Source organism: Tenrec ecaudatus, chromosome 4 (genome assembly GCF_050624435.1).
Source record: "Tenrec ecaudatus isolate mTenEca1 chromosome 4, mTenEca1.hap1, whole genome shotgun sequence".
Classification (NCBI taxonomy): Eukaryota; Metazoa; Chordata; class Mammalia; order Afrosoricida; family Tenrecidae; genus Tenrec; species Tenrec ecaudatus.
The window spans coordinates 130,250,677-130,272,690 of NC_134533.1; positions in this window are offsets into that span (position 1 = coordinate 130,250,677).

The following is a 22,014-nucleotide window of genomic DNA, read 5'->3' on the forward strand; positions in this document are numbered from 1 at the left end:
CCTGAGCACGTTGAAACTGAGTGCGGTGGAAAAGTTAGAAGGGCTAGTGAATAAAGTGAGAATAAGTAGAGCAGTGGGTAAGGAGGTAATGATACTTGATCACCTGTCCTTGAGGCCAGAGGAATTCCAACTCTTCCTCAAGGTCATGGGGTCATGGACTTGTAAGGTCTCTCTCTCTGGCCTAAATTCCAACCCCAGTCCTTGGCTCCCCGCGAGAAAAATTTCATGCGGAAAGCCGGGCTCATGATCCAAGTGAATTTAATGAGAGTTAAAAGAAGCTTCAGGTTTTACAAGGCACCCATAGGATTCCTTTGACCATGGGGCCTGGCAGAGACTGCCTCAGGTCATGCAAGGATCTCTCTCCTCCCAGGAAGAAGACCAGACCACCCCTCTCCCTTCTGGTTCCTGCCTTTTCAAGGGTTCCCGGGGAGGCTGGTGAAGGACCCCAGGTCAATCCCATTGGCTGAACTGCAATCATCTGGCCCAGGTGGGCTGCTCCAGGTGCAACATCCATCGGAGCCCACGGGCAGGAAAATCCAGCTTTCCTATGCTGGCTCTCCTGGGCATGCGTTAATGGACTTTCCCATCCCTGATGTAGGGTTCCACAGATGCTGTGTGAGATTACTTCAAAAGCAAGATCGCGCCCGTGGCCAGGGGTCACTTGGGTGCTGGAGTACCTGCCTTGTGCTGCATGTAGCACTGCAGCAGGGGCTGGGAGGGGGCACTGGGGGGCTCCCTCAGCCCCGTCTAGGGCTCCAAGACCGGCAGGGCCTCCCCAGCTATGTGTAGAATCACTGAGAGGGAAGCTTGTTGTCCTATCTAGACTGCTGATGCTTCCTAGATCAGAGGATTTTCTTTTTTATCCCTCTGGCCAGCTAGAATGAAATTGTCTCCCACAGTCTCTGGGCTACAGCTCAGTGCTGTTTAAGGCTGACACTGCTACAGCGGGTCTTTGTTATGGTAAAAGCGGCCAGGCCCTGTGGCTGAGTTCTGGCATTCCTTAGCTAGGTTGCTTCTTATGCTGATTTATGTTAAGGGACTCCCCTATGTGGTGCTTGGAGCTGAGCAACCAGACTTGGGTTTGAGTTTTAAACCAATCATTTATGTTTCACCCTTAAAAAAAATTCTACTTGTGATGTGCTCAGATTTGGTGGCTGTCAAGCTGACCCCCAGAGGGGGAGATGCAGCTTATCAGGGGGGTTGTTTACTAGTCGGCCAATTGGAACTAAATTTGCTCCCTGGACTCCCGACTTTCTGCCTTTTTCTCCCACACCATGATCTTCCTAAGGTAATAATATATTTTTTCTTCTACTCTAAATTATGGCTACCCACCACCAACCCCTGACCGTGAGCTCAAGGCATCCAACCACATGGAGAGCTCAGTGTGGGGTTCCCCTCGTGTCTGAGATTCTGCCCCCTCTCAGGGCGTCCACCTGCAGGGATCCCTGCTCCAGGCAAGGGCATATCTGGCACCTGCCACTTCGTCAAAATTATAGTGCTTTAAAGCATTCTTGGTTTGCTTTGTGAGTGGAAATCCCACAAAAGAAGGGGTTCAGGAGAAACCCTGTTACCCTAGTTCTAATTTCAGAACTCCACCTCCCCGTTTCCTTCACCTAATTTCCTATTTTTCTGGTCTGGCAGCAGGAGCTCCAGATAGATGGGTCCTATCTGGTCGCCATTTTCTCTGAATCCCTCCATCTATTTCTTTTACACTCTTAAAAAGTACAAAACATTTACTCTACAAGCGCAAACAGATTTTCAAAAGCAGGGAAAAACCTGAACGTTCAGTACATGGTTCAATCGTCTTTTCATCTCTGTGCCCTAACTATGCTGATCTCCATGGAACTGCATGGAGGGGAGCTATTCTGGCGTCATCGAGCCAAGTGAGTGTTTTGAATTACCTCAAGTGAATATTTGACTGGAAAGCATAGGGTGTAAAAAAACCCTGAAATCAGATGGTGCAAATCCGTCACAAAGAACAGGGCCTTGTACTTAAACCTTTTTTTCTGAAAATAAGCAGCCATCTAAGTGAGATATCAACTAAGTCCGCCCAGAACAAGCAGCACAGCCAGTGTGATGCCAGGGTGATAAATAATAGAATCTCAATCTGCAGGTATGAACAAGAATCAGAGCTTAAGTTCGGAACACCCAGTTTGCAAAAGGACTCAAATGCACATGCGGGGTGAATTCCCTCTGACCACAGTCCATGGACATGAACAGATACAGTTAAGTTCAAATGTAACACCTGATCATTTGATCTCTTCAGACTAATTTTAATTTGGTTCCAGTTTTTAGTATTTTTCACTTTCTGTTCGATTGAGGTTTTTCTCTCTTTTATCATTGTTAGTTTTTCTTTTCTACTTGTTTCTTGATTTTGTTTTGTATTTTTTTTAATACATATGAAATCCAGGAGAGGTAAATCCAGAGAGACACTAACAGAATTAACAATCACCTAGGGACAGGCAGGGAAGATTTGGGGGAGTGAGGGGGGGGCTAACAAAAATGAATATAAAAGAAGGAAATGATGTAAACCTGATTGTGGTGAGGATTACACAAATCTTAATATGACTGAAGTATTGAATGATATATGTGAATTATATGAGAATTAAAATAAAACAAAAGCTGAGGTCAGAGATAGGGCAGCAATTTAGCCCTGAATCTCTTGGTGAAGATTGAATGTCATTTTGTGCCAAGAGCCCATTTTTCCACTCATGAAGTTTGGGGAACCGGCCATGCTCCTTCATCACTTTTCTTACCTCAATAAATGGGTACAGTTCACTCTTCTCCCTTTTCTTCTCTGTCACATACTTTGCAGCAGTCAGGGGAACAGAACTTACAGTCCTGAAAGGGATCCATGAGTGTTAGTCCAGGTAGACTAGAGAAACAAATCCACACTCAGATGTGTATAGGAAAGACCTTTATATACAAGAACAGTTGTATATTGAGAAAGCATTCCAGCCCAACCAAGATCAAGTCCATAAGTCCAATATTAGCCCATGTCTGATATCAATCTATAATGTTCTCTTCAGACTCATGAAACACCTTCAATGACCCCAAATGCAGGAAGATCACAGGTCAGTAGTTGCAAAGTCTTCTGCATCCAGTGGTGGTAGAAGCATCTCAGCTTTGGCAGGGTCTCCATGTGGCTCCTCCAGTTCCCAGGGCATGGGTTCTATCAGTGTGGTGCCATGTGTCTTGTTAGTAGGACATCTCTCAGGGAATGAGCAGAAAGATAGTCTCCTGCCTCCAAGGAGGAAATACCAGATTTCCCAGAACCCTGACGGGAAGGCCAGGCCCACAAAGAGGCCTCATTGGCCATAACCCAATAGAGAGACTAGAGTCTACCCCTTCACTCTTAATCCTCTCAAGTCCCAAATTGACACCAGATTGTATAACTACAACAGACCACCCCTTGTCCATTTGACATTTTCACAAAATTCTTTAGCCGTATATAATTTCAAAACAATAATAGAATCATATCAGTATCTAACAGTATAATATGAAAATGCATACATTTCACTCCGTGCCACCCTCCTTTAAACATAATATTCTGTAAGTGATGAAACAAAAATATCCTATGCTTAACAATTGCAGGTAAGGTACACCCACATATTAATCCTATAATTCTATGAATATATTCCAGTATCTATGAAATCTTGTAAGCTAGCCACTTCACGCCTTTATCTGGCCCATTTTGGCTATCCAGTTTCTCTACTGCCTACTTCCATCAACCCAGTGCTCTGAGGAGACAATCATATTCTTCAATATAAAGAGTCTTCATGCCAGTTGGAACCTTGTGAAGTCCACATCCACAAGAAAGTCAAAGCAGGACAGTTCGTCTATACAGTCTGCAGCAGTATATACCAGTGCACAGGCTCAACATTCTTCTCTTCATCTGGTCGGGTTCGGGTCAAGTCAATGTGGGCTCCCTCTCTTGGCCTCACCTCAGTGTCCATTGGTCGCATTGCCTTTAGGCCTTGGCCCCATCACCAATTCTCCACAACTCTAGTCCCCTCAGAGTAGGTCATGGACTTCAAACGAGTCAACCTGCTCTCATCTTCTTCTCTACTGCCTGTAAACCAGGTCCACGAGTGTCAGTGGTCAGAATGAACCCCCTGCTCTATTGCTGCTATTCTGCCACTTTCACTCAACAAGCAGATCCAGGTGGTCACCTAGCAATCATTTCAGGCTTCTACAGGCTCCCTTGAATGTTCAGTACTAGAAAGGAGTTTCTTCAGGCTTTGAGATTTTTTCCAGTTTCTGACAAAAACCACTATTCAAAATTCAAATATTACAAAAGTTCCCTTTTAATGCACATGAAGCTCTTCCTCACAGTGGGAGCAGTGCACAGAAACGGACCTTGATGCTGGGCTGCTCTGTGCGTGCTTTGGTCAGTTGGGAGCTGCTGATTCACAGATTCACTTCACGTGGATGAAGATGCTTGTTTGCTTCCCCGTGAGTTTATCGCGCTTCAACAGAGAAGAACCCTGTTCTTGGGTTTTGCCTCTGCCTTGCTCCTAGCACCGCTGGAATAGAAAGATTACAAATGATTTTTTTGTTGTTGTTTTAAAAAACAGAAAAGAAATGCCGTGTACCTGTTAGGTAAGTAGAGGCAGAACTGAGGGTGGTCGCTGTGCATGCCAAACCTCCTCCCCATCACAGACAGTTGAAAGCTGCTTCAGGCTGGAAAGATGCACACATTTAGGTCCTTGTGACAGGAAGCAGGTCAACCTGGGCGGGCCCCCATCTAGACCAGGTGGGCTTAATTCAGTCAATGGGGTCAAACAGTACCGTCAGCCATGCCTACCAACAGGGTATGGGTGGGGGCCTCCCACCAGCTGTCATGCAACCCAGCGCGCGTGGGCTGTCCAGTCCGCCCCCACCCCCCACGAGCATATTTGCCTCTTCTATCCTTTATAAAGTCACTTGGATCACAAACTAGGTTTCTGCGTCAATTGGTTCTTGTGTGAAGCCAAGGACAGAGGTACATTTCTCCCAGAGAGAGCCCTCACATAACCAAATCAGATTATAGCCTTCAGTGTTAGGGTTCCAACGAATTTTGGGGGAATATCTCAAGTGGTAGTGGTAAGGACACAACTCAATCCATATTATCTCTTTATTTTGCTCAGCCAGATGCTTGCCCTTTGAGCCTGAATTGTTGCAAGGCTTATTACCCCATCAAGTGTTCCCAGAGCAAGCCCTAAATGGGCAGTAGTCACACACAAGGAAGATTTGCAGGGGACACTGTTAAGAATGATTAATGCTTAAGTGTTCCTTGTCTCCCCAAATGTACCATCTGGCAGAAAATTTGTTAGATCTCTCTCCTGGGAGAGATATACCTCAGCTCTTGAATAACTCTCCTGGTCATAGAAGTCAAATTCCAAGCTTTTCATCCAACATTCATAAAGCTAAATAAATGTTACATAAACCTAAGTTCTCTATCTTGGATAAGACAAAGTAAAACCATGACTTGAGAAGGTTTTCATTGAGGACAGAGACAACTTCAGATATTCTAAGCCTATGAAATTGGTCATGATTCAGGCAACTTGCCAAGGAAGCAGGTAATACCTAGGTGGGAGGTGGAATGAATAAGAACTTGCACTAAGATTCCATTCCATCAGGTGCAGCTGGTGACTTTGGAGGCCCAGAGCAGGCAGTGGGAGAGAGAAGACCAGAGCAGGGGAGGGATGTGATGAGCTGGAGGGTAGAGGGAGGGATTATGTGTTGTCCTGCTGTCACCTCCCACCCCACTGTGACCCTTTAGTGATGTGGGCCCAGGTTTGTGATGCAAGTGGTTTTGAAGCCAGAGGGGACTCAGAGTGCTCAGTTGCCTGAGTGCAACCGCTGTATCCAGAAGATGGAGGAGATTCTCTTTCTGCTGGAACAGAAAAGTGCTTCCTGGCTGACCTACCAATACCCCACCTGGTTCACTGTTTTGACCTTGGGCATCCTGTATGGAGTGGGTTGCTTCTTCCTGGTCCTCCCCTTCCTTCCAAATACTCCACCTGTGCGACCACCCAGGAAAAGGATAAAGGTAAGAAATTCTCAACCCAGCCATAGGAGAGATTGATTTTTCCTTGTTTTATAAATTTTTCCTTTCGTAATTAATTTCCTGATAGGGGAAATCTCAAGAAAGAAGAGACCATCAGCCCTGGCTTTGGAATATTGATGAGGGCTGGTGCGTCCTTACTCACTCTTAGGACTTTGTTCACTGCATTGGTATCATTTTATCCTTGCCGGCTTATGTTGATTTTCATTATTTCTGTTGGCTTTCCCTGTTTGTGAAGCACAGGAGGCGTGGATGCATCATGATCATGGACACAAGGGTTGACAGAGTTGCAGGTGGAGAGATCTCATGGCAGAGGGAGGGATTGTGAGATCAGCAGTGTGGAGAACTTCCCCATCGGGAAGCTAGGGAGTGAAGGGGGATTGATTTCAAGACGAAAAAATGAAGGAGGCCAGAGGGGACAGAGAGCTTTAGACCTGACTGTGATTACACAACTCCTTTTGAAGGCAATTTAACCATGGAGGGGGGGGGTGTTGTTCTAAAATGGATATGGTAATCATTGATTGTACCATTGCCCTTGATCTGATTGAACGACTGAACTATTGACTCGTATGATATGTAAATCATTTGCCAGTAAGATGAGCATTCAAAAATATTTCTCTTTGAAGATCTCAGACCTCCCATCTCTAGTTGTTATAGAGGGAAATAGGTAAAAATCCCCAATATAGTGACGCAGTGGCTAAGGACTAGATGACTAGACATTTCAAAGGGCAGCTCTCATCACTGGGTCCTCAGTCTCTTTCCTTGAGCTCCAGTCTCTGGGCCAAGGCTCCTTTTCTGTCTGGGCTAATTGAGAAAGCATGGCTTACCCCCGGGAGGAAGTGGTCAAGGGCTGGCCCAGAGCTTCAGCCTCCATAATCAAAATCTTGCCCACCAGAACACTGAGAGCTGAGAGTGTGTGCTCTCCGTGAGCAGAGGAAGGCTGACGGAAGAAATGCACTCTAGGTCTCACACAGAAGCTGGTTTCTGGGCTTTAGTCATTCCATGGAGATTGTCATTCTTCTAATCACCAGTAAATGCCTGCAGTTTGTCACAAAGAACAGACGCAGGATTGGATTCCAGCCTGACTTCCTCTCTTGTGCCCCAGCCACAGGTGGAGACAAGGAGAAGCAGCAGGTCAAGGGACAAAGGTGACGCTCTGAAAGGTAAGGTTCTGCCCATTCAACCAAGCTCTGTAAGCTCTCCTGTCCCCTCCTCTGCAGGATGCCAGTGGCAACAGCCTGTCTCTCTCAGGTAATAATCCTGAACAAAAGGATACTGTGGATGGAAACAGAACCCAGATATTTCCCAGATGTACAGGAGGGGCCTAGGATGGGATGAAGGCTGGCCAAGGTAGGACCCAGTAGGGAGCAGTGGGGGTGTCAGGAGCAGATTCTGGTGGATTTGGAGGTGGAACATTGAGGGGTAACTGCGATAAGCTGTGTAACTTTGCCAAGGTTCAGATTGCTCACTGAGACCCCACAGACAATATTGGAAACCGATGCTCCTTGAAATGCCAAAGCACCTCCTGCCCGTGGGAGTAAGCTATCATTTGACCTTGAGCTCTGGAGAGTCCAACGTCCTAAGTGCACAGCCCGTGTGACATTCCTTTCGGTCCTCTGGGAGGGCTGCACCATAACGGTTCTCTTGATTTCCAGTTTTCCGAAGCTTCCTGCAAGAACTATATGGCGCTCAGAACCTGCGTTTGTGTCTTAGGCAGAAGTAAGTAACCTTCCTGCTTCACTGCGGGGTGCATCTTCCAACCAGGGTGCCTGTGTGGCCTCGGGCTACAGAGCAGCTGGGATGCGCTGGTTTGGGGGACACTTTCAGGGATGGGCAGAGAATGACAGGAGTCCCGGGCAGTGGGGTGGGGCAGGAAGAGCAGGCCATCAAGGCTTGGGGAGGGGCTGAGCTTGCACCGACCCTTGCTAGCCTGCTAGGTCTCTTGCCCCTTCAGTCCTGGCTGTAATCTGGTCCTTCTGTCTCCTGCAGCCACTTGGGAAACCCACTTGACACTGGCAGCTTTGGTCAACAGAAAGCTCAAGCCCTCTCTGGTAGCTGGCGAAATAGAGGTACGGCTGAAGTCCACGTCGGTACGCGCGCCCCACACGGTTCTGCGGCTCATCCATTCCGGACACCTAGGTCTCAGAACTCCACCCTTCCACGGGCCCAGATGTGCATCTCAACTTCTCATGTCTTACCCGCCTTGAGTCAATCACCAGACTGCGCACATTCCCATGAACCTGACAGTCTTTCACCCACACCACTGGCTCTTCCCTCACCCAGTGCCAAACCCCCGGATTCAAAGGCCTACCTGCAGCCTCCAAGCACTCTCTGGGACTCACCAGCCCCGCACCCCACAGGGACTCATTCTCAGAATGACTTGTTGGCAAGGCCCAGGCAGAGCCCATCTCCACACAACCGCTGCTCCACACCTGCCATGGCAGCCATCACAAGTCAGGATCCCAAAGGCCTCCCTACGGCCTCCCCACCCCAGTGTTGGGCAGCTGCCAAGAACTTACAGCTTCCCTCCTTGGAATACTTTGGGTCTCTGAAAGAGCACTCTACCTGGCACCCCCAAGAAGACACCTTTCGGGAAGGACCCACAAAGAGGCAGGGGGAAGTAGGGAGGCCCACCTTGCTCAACCCCAATGTCCACAAGCTGCTGGAAATAGAAATCACAAAGGCAGAGAAATGGAATATTTGGGAAGAAAAAGGAAAGGGTGTATCAGAATACCATCTGCAGGCCTTAAATATGTTGAAGGCACTCGATGGGGAGCAGATCACTGCACCTCCCCAGCCCTTCTGGAATGCCAGCATCAAAGCAGAGCAGATACCCAGCGCTCAGAAGCATTTTCCACAAAAATTCAGTGAGTTTTTCTGGGGTCTACCTTTTCTGCACAGCGAGTCTCTGGCAGCTGCTCTCAGGGTCTCTGGATCCACCCTAGAGTTTCCCACTGTCTTATTTAATGAAATTCCTAATGCCTTACCAGCTCAAATGCAAGCTAAAGAGTACCCACTCTTGTTGCAACGTCACTCCTTGCCCTACACTGAAGGCCGATTCCAACTTTTACTTCCAACTGCATGCCAAGCCCAGGCCCCACCGCCTGCTACAGTCCTGACTCCGCCCAGTCCACAGCCCCGTGGCCCACTCGCAGTACCTTTTCCTCCTCCTCACAAGAGTCCCTGTGATGAATCCTGTCTTACCGTCCACACTAAGTCCCAATCACGCATTCCAAATTCACTTCAACAGCTGGAAAGCCATTTTTTAAAGAAACAACAGGAAAGTGAGAGTTCTTTACCCTTTATGATACCACCACCCCAGGAAGCTTTTTGTCTTCGCAAACCCACTCATCCCCAGGACAATCAGAAGGTCCAGACCCCAAAGACAGACCCCAAGCTTCCTGGCTGCTTGAAGCAATCGGAGCTCCACCGCCAAGAGAACTTCCCTCAATTGCAGGGGCCCCTCGGCAATGGGACTCTTGAGTCTCTGACACTAAAGCAGCCTCAGGAAAAATGGCCAGGGACTTGTCTGGATATGAAGCAGCCCGAATGCTCCTGCTCAACACCTGGAGACAAGCAGGGGAAGAATGTAATGAAGACGGTGTCCCCAGGAAGATGCACACACCCTGGACCGTCGCTTGCGTGCTGCAGAGCCGGTGTCCAGCTGAGGAACAACTCGGTCAATGGACAAGGGAATTACTTGAGGAAAATATCCAAATGTAATCTATCTCTCTGTGGATCAGGAAACTACTGCCCAAAAGGAACTCCGGGAGCCGACTCAAAGGAGTTAAGTGATTTGAGGATACACAAGGGGATTAACGCAGGAACTTACACCCTAAGGGGTCCAAATAAAATCCTACTGGAAAACACCCTGAATGTCCACATGTGCAGGAAGGTGGAGCAGATTAGAAAGGATCAGATCCCTGGCATTGTTTACCGTTCATGTCTTGCGACCACGCACGCTTTGTCTATTTCCCTGACCCACCCACATGTTGTCAATGTGGCCTCCTGGGGAGAGCTGGAAGATCTGAACACAACGCAGAGCCTTTCCTTTCTCAGCCCGGGCACTCAACAGGTGCTGGACTCGCATATCGTAAGGCTCCAAATGAGGCAGAGGTGGTGCATGCCCCTCAAAGTCCTTGAGCCCACAAACCTCTGTAGGACAAGAAAAGACAACGCAATGTCCTTTCCAAAGTCCACCTGCTTAGCCACCCCTAAGTATTGAACTAACCTAGTAACTGAGGCTGCCAAGGTCCTGGGAGAACCCTGTCAGGCAGACTGGGGAGAGAGAGTGACGACAAAGAAATCAAGCCCTACCCTGGAGAGTCCTTTTGCTGATTGCTCCCCTACAGAGGAGCCTGTTCAGGGAACCCCAGCCTACCCCCCACTTGATAATGACAGTGGATGCTCATTGGCCCTCAGGCAGCCGTTTCCAGCCTTCATGCCCAGTATCCTTGGCAGAACCTTCCAGAATGAAAGTGTCCAGAGAGAGAGCCTAGAGCAAACCTCAAATCCAGTACTGACCAGCAAGGGGTCAAGGAAAGAGGGTGCTAGTTGTGCCCCAGGAGGCCCCAGATTGGAAGTGAACTCTGAATGTCCATCTTCAAGAGCCAAAGAGACAGGGTTGGTGGTGGTCAAGAAGTCCTCTTCAATAGGGCTAGACGATAGAGACACTTTCAAAACCAGTGTGCTGGCAAAATCTCAAACCAATGATGTGGACCGGGGGTGCTTCGAGGCTCTAGGATGTAGTAAAAGTTTCCTGCTACCTGGAAAGTGTGCTCCAGTTCCTGAAAAGCCAAGCCTTACAGCACGAGTGTGCAGTGAGATTAAGCTCCAGGTGGAGGTAGAGGCAGAGGATGGTTCTCCATGCTGTCCTGTTGACGGGCTCCTTCAGGACTGCACCACTGATGTGCTCACTGCCACCAATGTTTTGCCTTCTCAGGTGGTCCATTGCCGCCCCCAGCATTTGTTCACTGGGGATAAGCCAATATGTCAAGGGCCAAGTGGCTTCGTGGTGGCTAGAGCAAGTTACATGGGGCAGCAGAAGCTCAAAAGCCCCAACCTTCAGGACCCCTCGACAAGGAGAAGGAAGGATGCTGTTCCCACTGACAAGAGGGAGACTCATAAATGGCCCAATCCAGAAGAGCATGGAAAAGGATTAGCGGGAAGAGGCATCTCCCAAGTCTGTGGGTTAAGCCAGCCTGTGCAAGACAAGGCATTGGCTGAGTGCCTTGAGATCAAGTCCTCACAGCTCCCACCAGAGAAGGGACAGCTTCCTGCTGAGGGCCACAGCAAAAAATGGAGGAAGCACTTTGTCCAGTGGATTTGCTCCAGCAAAAAATCTACAGGACACGGTGATCCTTTGCAAAAAGGAAAGCCCGTATTACCCTGTGGTCACAGCCTTGGGCCCCTTCAAAGACAACCAGTGTCTCCTAACAAGGTCACGGAGGCTCAGGTGCTCACGACAGATGTTGGCCAAGTCCTAGAGGGGACACCAGGCTGTCATCAGGAGTATCTTGCGTCAACGTTATGTCCACGAAAAGAAGCGCAGGCCTCAGTTAATGGATGTTCCTCCAGCTGCAGGGCTCCTTTCTTTGTAGAACACAGGAGAGTGGCAAGTGTGAGACCCTGCCTCCACCAGGCGATACCTGACTGCCAGAGCCTTCCCACCACGAGCACCTGTATCAGGGATGTATTCACAAATTTCTGTCCGTTCAGGGGATTCAATATCAGAAGCCACACTCAGGCATTGCCCCCCAGGGTGTTTGTGTGCCCAGTCAGCTTGCAGCAGCAGAGGCGGAGGAGGTGGGCTTACTCCAGTTACCCTTACCACTGCCCACGTCACTGTCTTCGAGAATATGTCTTATCTGGCAAATTAGAAGACGCTTCTTCTGCTCTGATTAGTAGGAAAGTATCCATGCCAGCCACTTTAGCCTGTTCTGCACAGGCTAATGGCTTCTCTCAGCCATGATATTCATTGTTCCATAATAGAGATTTTCCCCCTCCTACATTAAAGTGTGACTTCTGTGTTGCATGGCGGGATCTAGAGGGGGTGTCATGTGTGTTAGTCTGTGTAGACTAGAGAAACAAAATTCATACACTCATATTTTATGAGTTTTATATAAAGGTTAAGTGAACATTGAAAAGCATCCCAACCCAGTTCAATCTAAGACCACCAGTCCAATAGTATCCCATGTGTCTGACACCAATCTACAAAGTCCTCCTCACAATCCAAAAACACACGGGGAGACAATGACTGCAGGAGGAAATTGTAGTCCGTGCGCTGGCAGGTTCTCCATGAGGCTGCTGCAGAAACCAGGGCTGCAACAGGGTAGGTCCATGCGGCTTCTCCTCAGGGATCTCCCAGGAAATGAGTCTTTCCAGCTGCTTTAGGGACCTAACAAATGCATATCCACCCTGGTGGCACTATCAGAGAGCAAGAGACCAGAAAGGCTAGGCTCACAGAGCCATTGATCTCCCTGCCCTTCAATTAACCCCACATGAGTTCATTGACGAGGTTGGCATAATATACCTTTAACTATGTTAGATACTGCGTCTCCTTCTCTGAGTGCTAGCTCTGACTTCTCAAAGGGCAGGGCTCTGGAGGAGGTTTTCAGCAGTGTTTCCCACCCACTTCCATCCCAAGTTCTTCATTTTGCACCTCTTATGATTTATGGTAACACCCCTACTGTGAAAACCTCAGAAGGTCCCAACACAGTGAAGAATGTTCCCTGGTGCCATTACTTTGTCTTCAACGTTATGTGGCTGCAGTTGATAGGTTTTGAGAGGCGCAATCCAGCCAAGAAATTCCATCGAGGGTCCAGAAGAGGTTTAGACCAAAGTAGCGTCTCATGGTACCAAGCAGGCATGAGACATGTGGCGGCCTGTCTAAGTCCCACATGTGCATTTGATGAAGGCTGCCAAGTTTGGCATGGAGGTTCCGCCTCAATACACCTGTCACAAAATGTGAAATGACATATTTTGCTACCTTTGCCTCTCTCCCAGCCTAGGGTAACCTCCAGGATGGAAGTCCCAGGTCTGACACATGTGGGTGGGAACTGCTAGGGAGGCTGCCAGCGGGGGACTCTGCTCACCCACTGCACCAAGGGAAAATCCGGTTCACAGCTCACATGCCTTCCTCTGTATATAAACCCGGAGAAGGAGCAACAGCTTAGGCTGAGTGGTACAGGATGAGCGTCTGTGTAATAACCACTAATGGTTAGGCACCATGGACACAGGGTAGGGAAGGATACAGTGAAGAAGAATATGAAGCGTTGGACGTAGCAAAGGGGGCCAAAGAGCATGAGGATCCCCAGAAATGACGCAAGACACAAGCGGAGCTAACACAGGCTTACAAAGGGGAATCGGCCAGGTGCTTCACCCCAGCTTTAGCTAGCTGCCCCCACAGCAGAACTTTATCTCCTACAGAGAGCACTGGGTTGGATAGCAAAGGCACAGCTTTCAAGCAGGGAAGGTTACTTTCTCAATACTATCTTAGTGGGGCGACAAACTGTTATTTTACTTGATTTCCATCTCCTGACTGGGGGAAGGATGAGTTGATAGCCAGGGTGGGGTAGAGTGGGGATGAGTCAATAACAGGGTGCCAGGACTCAGGAAACATGACCCCAGGCTTTTGGGCTTCACACATGCATACACACACGCGTCCGCGCTCTAGGAATGTTCTCACGAAACATGACCCCAGGCTGGTGGTCTTCACATGCACACACACGCGTGCGCACACACACACATACATGCTCTAGGAATGTTCTCAGCAAACATGACCCCAGGCTGGTGGTCTTCACACACACACACACACACACACACACACACACACACACGCACACACACACACACACGCTCTAGGAATGTTCTCAGGAAACATGATCCCAGGCTGGTGGTTTTCACACACACACTCACGCGCACACTCTAGGAATGTTCTCAGGAAACATGACCCCAGGCTGGTGATCTTCACACACACGCACACACACACACACACACACGCGTGCACGTGCTCTAGGAATGTTCTCCGGAGAGAGTGGCTTCTAAGGACTGAGTGCTGCAAAGAAAGTCACAACTGGGAGCAGCCTTCCCTTCCCCTAGAGACTCCTGGGAAATCAGGATGTGCACGGAGATTAGACATCACCTGTCTTGATAAGGGAAACCAGTTCAATAGTGGTCAGTGTTTCCTCTGTGCTTCTAACCCAGGGTTTTATTTCCTGGGCACCAGATTATAGAAGAAGGCAGGAGGGCCCCCCAAAATATGATTAGTTGATCCGCTAGAGTAAATTCTCATGTGCTTAAAAGAACACCCCTGGTGGGCCAGGGTTTACTGTTTACTGAACTAAACAGTAAAGGATGGCGAGGAAGACATCCACTGAGCCTTGACCTCCATGCCTCAGTCAGGACACCAAGTGTGTGTGTGGGGTGGGTGGGGACTGACACCAGTGGTGGAGGAGGGAAGTGGACATAGGCCCCAGAGACTGCTGGTACAGCAGCATGATGTTGTTTCTGGAGTCCTGATTGTGCCAAGGCAGCCTCTGGAGTGACTGTGGCAGTAAAAAATCAGATTCTGGATCTGCAGAGCCTGGATCTGGGGCCTCTTGGGTAGCAGGTAGCTTGGGTGTGTTCCTAGAGAGAGTGAAGAGCTGGACACCGGACTCCCCGCTGCTGAACCCTACCGTTCGTGCTAGGTAAGTGCACGGAGATGGAGAGAAGACCCTGAAAGAACAGCAAGGGGTGCATGGACCAAGCCCCTTCCCTTTCCCCTGCCACCAGGTCCTCTTATATGGTGCTGTGAGGTCAAACAAAGGGAAGCCCACTCAGACCTGCAGAGACCTCAGCGAAACAACTGCCCCCCACCCCCCACAATTCAGCAGACATCTCACAAGGACACTCACACATACCCGAGAGAGAAACCTCACACACATACTTCCTTGGAGACTTCCAGAGAGACTCAGAGGCCTCGCACAGAGACTTCATATGAAGTTCTCAGCATCCTTTATGGAGACTTCTCAGAGACCCCACAGGGACCTCACACAAAGCCCTCCCACATAGCTCACTGCCAGCATGGGAGAATTAGCAGCCGCTGTCCACCCCTGAGCTCCTGGAAACTTTCACACATTGTCTGCAGTGCCCCCCATGCTTGTGCATCTTTGTCCTCATAGCCTTGCTTGGGAACAACAGAATCACAAACTGCACGTAGTTGTGTGCAAATTTTTTCCACTGAAACGTTTTCACTAGCCTGAACTCTGAAGTGTAGTTTACAATTGAAATACAAGTAAAACTGCCAACACCAAATGAGAGTGTGATTCTAGATGGTGTGCAGTCAAATGTCGTACGCCACACTTTTACTTTTGCTTCGGACAAATTCTCTAATTGGTGGGGAAGTGACTGACTACTTTGGAAGCAACAGAACAGTCCATCAAATGGGCTTCAGGACTCAAATATATAAATAGACATCTGATCTGAACTCAAACTCATTCCCCAAGGGGCTCATGAACCTAATTTTTTTGGAAGAGTGAAGGAACCCACATGAAAATAACAAAATGTACATCACATTGTGTCTGTCTGGCTTAATTTCTCAATGAAACAGCTGTCATATCTGAAGATATTCAGGGCAACATTCCTTTTATAGCTCTGTCGACATAATTAATATGATTTTTCTGTGAAATGTAATATTTCTAAGTTATGCAAAGTCCTAATGTTTATCTACCACAACAAACTGATAATATTTCGAAGGATGAAGAAATAGATCAAGAAATAATAATTAATGAAATACACATTTTCAGGTAGTACCATTTACAATAGCCAAGCGTAAATGAAAATATCTATATCTATACTTGAATAAAAAAACAACAGATTTATATGAGGAAAACTACAGAAATTACAAGAAATCAAGTGTGACCTCAGCAAATGGGATAATATCCCATGCTCCTTGACCAGACGACTCAATGTAGTACAGTTATCAGTTCTACTCAAGGCACTAGACAAGTTTAATTCACTCCTGATAAAATTACCCTCATCTTTCTTCAAAGAATTGCAAAACCACTGATTACTAACTTCATATGGTAAGGGCATAGGTCAGGGGTTGAACCTACAAACTTCTCCTTGGTAGAAAGATAAAACTGTTCTCATAAAAGACTTGTAGGCTGGCTTTGAGTTGGAATTTTGGGGTCATTTAGGATTTTTTTGTGGCATGTGATTTTTAGGGCTTTAAGGTCATTTGGGGTCATTTAATTTTTTTGCGCATTAGGGTGGTTTGGGCTTTAAGGGTGTTTTATAAGGTTTAAGGGAGTTTTTAAGGGATTTAGGGGTGATTTTTTGGAGTGTATGGGTATTTTTTAGCAGGTAGGGGTGTTTTTAGTGATCTTACAGGGTTTCTTAGAGATTTTAGGGTATTTTAAAATATTTTATGTGTTTTTCCCCAGCATTTTATGTTTTGTTGGGGCTTTCATGTTGTCTTCAGGGCATTTATGTGGTTTTGGAAGTTCATGGTTTGGGAATCTTCTAGGGATATGATTTGGAAGTTCCACATGTTTTGGGAGGTATTTAGTGTGTTATTTGTGGCTTCAGAGTGTTATTTGAATTTTAGGGAATATTATGGCTTTTCAGACATTTTAAGGCTTTTAGGGTGATTTTAGTGTTTAAGGGTGTTTATTAGGCTTATATGTGTTTTTATGGCTTTTAGTGTTTTGTTAAAATTTTAGGGTGCTTAAGGCATTAGAGTGTTTGGGGGGATTAGGTTTTGGTTTTCAGGGCTTTAGGGTTTTGTTGGATTATTTTTTGCTTTCATGGTGAATTCATGTCTATTAGGCTGTTGGACTTTTACAGGGTTTTATAGTGCTTCGGGTTGCTTTGTAGGGATGTTCTTGGGGTTTTAAAAGACTTTTAGCGTGTTTTTAGGGCTTCACGTGTTCTTTATTTTGCGTTTTAAGGCATTTGCATAATATTAGGGCATTTATTATGTTTTCGGGACGTAAGGAGTTTTTTTTTAAGACTTATGGCGCATTAGGGTGTTTTAGAAAGCCTTTTACCATGTATTTAATGGTCTTAAGATGTTTTAGAGGGTCTTTAGGGGTGGTCTTAGCATTTTAGAAATATTTTAGACGTTTTAGGGTTTTTAAGGCATTTATAGTGTTTTTACGACTTTTAAGGTGTTTTTAGAACACGCCTGACAGGTACACACTATTTCAATCAGGCTCTGGTTAGTGCCTCTCAATCAATTGGTGACATGGGAGTCTGGATAATGGATTACCTTTACTCTGCAGATGAGAAAACTCACTCAAAAAGACACAGGTGTTGACCCACAGGCACACAACTGGTTAACAACAAAGACATATTCACAACCAGTGTTGGGAGCCAGAGCCCTAAGCCCCACATACCTGTCCCCAGCCAAACAGTCAATCTATCCTGAACCATCAAATGATCTGAGCAGATCCTCCCACCCAACTCACCTTCCCATGCCAAATATTTTATTTCAGAAGGTGGCAGTGAATCTGCAGCTCTGAGAGAGGGACATATCTGATCGGAGCACATGGAGCAGATGAAGGGGGAGGAGGGGAATGTGGAGCACATCCTGGCACACCAGGACTTGAGGATGATGTTCCCACTCAGAGAATCCAGTCCACATAGAAGACCACATGGCCAGCCCCACGATGAGACAAGACACCCCTCAAAGACCCATAGCCTTAGAGGGGACAACACTGAAGACACAGTGTGGGAAATGCGCCCGAACTAATCCTGCCACACCGAGGCATAACACTAAGGGGGTACAGCAGAAGAGCAAGAAAACGAAGCATCAAGGTACCCAGGGAATGCCAAAGGATGACTTTGAGGCCAGTACTTGGTACACCAACAGACTGGACTGGAAAACACTCTTAAAGGCCAACAAACCGACCTTGAACTAACGATGAGCCACTTCTTTCTTGTTGAGTTGTTTTCATTCATTGTCATTGGATTTTGGTTGTTTTGTTGCTTTTAGTGCTTGGTTTTGCTCTGTCTTGTTTTGTGTATGTTATTACATCTACAGGTCTGTCTAAATAAGATAGGCTGGACGAACAATCTGGAGGAGAGAAAACAGGACCAACACTTCTGGGGAGACATGGGAGAGAGGGAGGTGTGGGGAAAGGTAGTGGTGTTAAGAAACCCAGAGAAAAGGGAAGAACAGGTGATGCAAATCGGTGGTGAGGGGGATGTAGGAGGCCTGGTAGGGAGTGATCAAGGGAAATGGAACCAATGGAACCAAGAGGAATTACTGAATTACTGAAGCACAAATGAAAAGTGAGCATGGCAGTGGGCCCAAGAGGCAAATCAAAGGGAATAGAAAAGCAAGCTAGGAAGCAAGGGTCAATTATAGAGGTTTAAAAAAAGGCATGTACATATTTAAATATATGAGCATGGGGAAATAGATCTATGTCCCTATATTTATAGGTTTTGTATTAAGGTAGCAGATGGACATTGGGCCACTGCTCAAGGACTCCCTCGTTGCAAAAATACTGTTCTATTAAATTGGCATTCTATGATGCTCACCTTCCCTACACGATCACTGAACACAAAGCAGGTACATAAGCAAATGTGGTGAAGAAAGCTAATGGTGCCCAGCTATCAAATATATAGCATGTGAGGTCTTAAAGGCTTAAAGGAAAACAAGCGCCCATCTAGCTCAGAAGAAACAAAGCCCACATGGAAGAAGCACACCAGCTTGTGTGATCATGAGGTTTTGAAAAGATTTGGTAGCAGGCATCATCAGAACAAAAAAAATCTTATCATTGCGAATGAGCGGGGAGTGCTGGGGACAGACACAAAGCCCATTTACAGTCCTCTGGACATCCCTAACAGAAGGGTGTCAGGGAGGAGATAAACCAAGACAGGTACCAGATAATAACGATGAAACACAGCTTTCCCCTAGTTCCTACATGTTTCCTATCTCCCACTATCATGATCCCAATTCTAATTTACAAATCAGGCTAGACTAGAGAATGTACACTTGGACAGATAGGAACAGGAAACATGGGGAATCCAGGGTGGATGAGCCCTTGAGGACCAGTGTTATGAGTGCAGACTCGGGAAGGGTGGAGGGAGGGTAGGTTGGAAAACGGAAACCGTATACAGGGATCTACATTTAACCTCAACAGAAAAGTGGGTGAAGGAACATCAGACAGTGCAAGATATGAGAAAATAATTAGTAAATTATCAAGGGTAGCTCGAATGGAGGGGGAAAAATGAGGAGCTGGGGCCAGGGGCTTGGGTGGGGTGGAGAGTGGATATTTTGAGAATAATGAGGGCAATGAATGTACAAATGTGCTTTACACAACCGATGTATATATGCATTGTGGTTAGTGTTGCATGAACAATTTAAAAAAAGGTCTGGACAGAGGGCACATGCAAGGATGATCTCAGGCTGGATTAGATCAGCAAAATCACCTCCTGGAGTTGCCTCACCCTGTGTCTATTCCTGAGTCAGGCATGAAGCTTAGGGCCCATAGTCCCAGGAGCTGGACAGGGAGGGAGGCGGGGTTCTGAGGTCATTCCATAGGGGCAATGGCCCTCCTGTCCTGCCGGGCCCACCCTCCTTTGTAATCCTGCTGGCTGGAGCACGGCTTTCATGGAGTCCACACCATGGGAGCTCTACTACTCATGGGGGATTGGCAGGAAGCCTCTGCTTATGCGCACACACCACCACCTAGCTGGAGGATCTCTGTGAACAAAGCCTGAGGCAGACAACAAGCCCACTAATTGATGCTGTAAGAGATACAATCAGCATCCAGAAACCTGCAACTGGGAGTAAGAGGCAGCATACTTGGCCCCAGCCACTCCCACTGCCATCTTCAAGGAGTGACATTCTAAAGCAGAGGGTTTTCAAAAGGCACTGCCAGGACTGTGGAATGAGCAGCTCATTTGTGGACATGGATACTGTGTGATCCAGAAGTATTACCTCTTCCTTTCCATTCAGGTGAGACAAAAAAAAAGTTCCAAATAGAAAGCCATGCATCTAAACAGTATCCAATAGCCACTCATGTGCAGTGCTGCTGCCTCCAAAGAGCTTTCCTAGGTTTTTCTCTCTGTGGACAGATATACCTTGGTCCTTGGCTCTGCATGAGAAAGAATTCACGCCAAAGCCAGGTTTGTGATCCAATTGTGTTTTAGGAGAGATAGGGAGGCATGGTAGGCAACCCTGGTGGACCCCAGTGGCTGAATTGAATTTACTTGGCCTAGGTGGGTCAATGTGGGTGCAGCACCCACCCAGGTGTACCTGGCCTTCCTGACTGGAAACCTGGACCTCTGAGCACGCTCGGTGTGCCACTCTTTCCTGGGTGGCTAGCTTGGCCCTCTGAGCATGTATCATGGACAACCTAGTCCCTATGCTAGCTACCTAAAATTTACACCCTGAAGAGATATGGACCCAAATCTTTGGGGTACAAGGCGACGACATCTTTAGGTCCTTCCTGCTGGCAAAAGGGTGAAGTGGGGCTTTGGGTCCATACCCTTTCTACTCTGCTGGGAGGGGTTGTCCATTCAGGTCTAGGATGGATAAGGTTGAGGTGGTCCAGGAGATGGTGGTCCTAGAGGTGGCACACTTGGTTCAGAGGGCTTGGTAACTTGAGAACTTCTGGAAAAACAAACAAACGGACAAAAGGGTGAACAGTTTAACTGAGACAAGGCTAGGCTTGTGAGGTGGCAGTGCCCTTGAAATTAGGTGAGTGTCACAGGAAACAAAAAAAATCTTAGGATTATCAGGCATGTGTGTTTGTTCGTTCTAAGTATAGGCACGGGAGTAAAAGCATCCACAATTTCCCCTATGAGGGTACAGGGTTTGGGAACTACTGGGTGCACTGAGATCACTGTTTCATTTATGATCCTAATGTTTGGACCCACTGCTAAGAACCATGCTTCTATTTAATCCTATTATCCCTCAATTATTAACTTTGGTCAAACAAATTTTGTTTTCATTAATTACTTTCATAGTTATCTATCTATCTATCTATACACACACATTTAATTGAATGGAATGAAAAGGTCATGCGTTATAGCGTTAAATTGTAATATTGGAATACTACAGCGGGAGTCAACAGGGATCAAAAGAAAGTAAGTGTCTGAGTCATTTTTAATTTTCTTGGCTTCAAATTGAATAAAAGACTTGTAAATTACCCAGAGACCAAATTCCCATGGTGCCTCCTACAACGGGTAGAATGTTCAGGGATGTTTCAGGGCTGGGAGATTAGTAACCCCTAAGTCCAGGATCCCTTAGGGCAGGGGTCCTCAAACTGTTTACACAGGGGGCCAGTTCACTGTCCCTCAGACCGTTGGAGCACCAGACTATAGTTAAAAAAAACCAAACTATGAACAAATTCCTATGCACATTGCACGAATCGGCTACTAAGTAGGACATGCAGAGGCAGCAAAAACACCCTGAGGGTGGGATAAATGTCGTCAGGCCACATGTGCCCCACGGGCCACAGTTTGAGGATGCCTGCCTTAGGGGTTCCTGGGTGCACTGGGGATGAAGGTCTCTACTGCTCCTCAAAAGGAGAAATGCTGTAACTTCTGGCATTTCGGCCCACTTTCCAATCACTTTACAAAACTGTTCCAGGTGAATCAGGGTTAGAAGGGAAAGTGTACCATTCTCTGGCCACCATTCTCCTTTCTCAAATAAAGTTGCATAGTGTATCAGCTTTTGTTTGTCTAGCCTCTGTGTCAACTCTATCCCAATTGGACAGGATTCATGCAAGGGGGCAATTCCTGAGTATGAAGCTGCTAAGTCCCATCTAGAAAGCACAAAAGAAGGCTATGTAGAGCTTGCTGCCTCAAGGTCAATAAACCCCACTTGAGAGCGAGCCCTTTATTGCCCTGAATCTGTTGCCTCAGGAAGATGCCCCAGCAAGAAGTAAGGGATCAAAGACAACTCACTGAGGTCGACTTTAAGTCCAACCATTATTCTAGACAAGCTAGGAGAACCACTGCTTGGA